Source organism: Bison bison, unplaced genomic scaffold (assembly GCF_000754665.1).
Source record: "Bison bison bison isolate TAMUID 2011002044 unplaced genomic scaffold, Bison_UMD1.0 scf7180017864303, whole genome shotgun sequence".
Lineage (NCBI taxonomy): Eukaryota > Metazoa > Chordata > Mammalia > Artiodactyla > Bovidae > Bison > Bison bison.
Genome location: NW_011494875.1, coordinates 4,517,870 through 4,519,317, shown reverse-complemented (window position 1 = coordinate 4,519,317; position 1,448 = coordinate 4,517,870). Strand labels below are relative to the sequence as shown.

Sequence of the window (1,448 nt, the reverse complement as noted above, 5' to 3'; positions counted from 1 at the left end):
AGGATAGGTACTTCCCTGGTGGTCCAGTGATTAAGACTTCGCCTTCAATGCAGGGTGCCTTTTCAATCCCTGGTCAGGGAACTAAAATTCCACATGCCTTGTGGACAAAAAAAAAAACAAAAAAACATAAAATAGAAACAATACTATAACAAATTTAATAAAGACTTTAATAATGGTCAGCATCAAAAAAATATTTTTAAAAATATTCCATAGACCATGTTGTAAACAAATGTGCTATCAGCCAGGTTTTGCTGTCCATTTACATAGCACAGGTAGAGTAGATTTAGTATAATTCTCAGGGGCCTTAGGATTTTCAGAATGGTAAATGAGCACTGACTTCAACTTAAAGTCACCAGTTGCTTTAGCCACTAAGAAGGCAGTGAGCCTCTGCTCTGAAGCTTTGAAGCCAGGCATTGACTTCTCCTCTCTAAAAAAAATCATAGATGGAAATTTCCAAGAAGGCTGTTTTGTCTATGTTGAAAATGTGTTGTTTAGAGTAGAGTAAGATAGATGTAGCTATCTTAGCTACATCTTCTGGATAACTTGCTGCAGTTTCTACATCAGCATTTGCTACTTCAACTTGCACTTTATGTTATGGAGATGGCATCTCTCTGTAAACCTCATGAACAAACTTCCGCTAGCTTCAGACTTTTCTTCTGCAACTTCCCCACTCTCTCAGCCTTCATAGACTGAAGAGACTTAGGACTTTGTTCTAGTGTAGGTTTAAGAGAATATCCTGACTGGTTTGGTTTTCTGTTCAGACCACTAAAACTTTCTCCATATCAGCAATAAGGTTCTTTGTTTTATCATTCATGTATTCCCCTGGAGGAGGGCATGACAACCCACTCCAATATTCTTGCCTGGAGAATCCCATGGACAGAGGAGCCTGGTGGACTACAATCTACAAAGAGTTGGACACAGCTGACGTGACCTAGCATGGATGCACATTCACGTGTTCACTGGAGGAGCACTTTTAATTTTATTCAAGTACTTTTTATTTGCATTCGCAACTTGGCTGTTTGGTGCAAGATGCCTAGTTTCCAGTCTATCTTGGATTTTGATATTTCCTCACTAAGCTTGATCATTTCTAACCTTTGATTTACTGTGTGAGATATACGATTGTTTCTTTCACTTGAACTCTTTGACACCATTGTAAGGTTTTTATTTGGTCTAATTTTAATCTTGTTATGTATTAGGGAATAAGGAATCCCCAGAAGAGGGAGAGAGGCTGGCAATAGCTGATCATACAGCAGTCAGAACACAAACTATTTATCAAGTAAGTTTGCATTTTACATAGGCACAGTTTATGGTACTCCAAAACAATTACAATAGTCATATCAGGGTCTTTTCAAATGAGTCAGTTCTTCGCATCAGGTGGCCAAAGTATTGGAGTTTCAGCTTCAAGATCAGTCCTTCCAATGAACACTCAGGACTGATCTCCTTTAGGA

General features: G+C 38.5%; 1 protein-coding gene across 1 annotated transcript in view; it reads right to left on the bottom strand.

The window, feature by feature from the left end:
• The window catches only part of LOC104997048 (metabotropic glutamate receptor 1-like), a gene marked incomplete at its 3' end in the record, with an annotated part of 372,491 nt that overhangs the window by 108,033 nt on the left and 263,010 nt on the right, over positions 1-1,448 (bottom strand). The window lies entirely within an intron of this gene.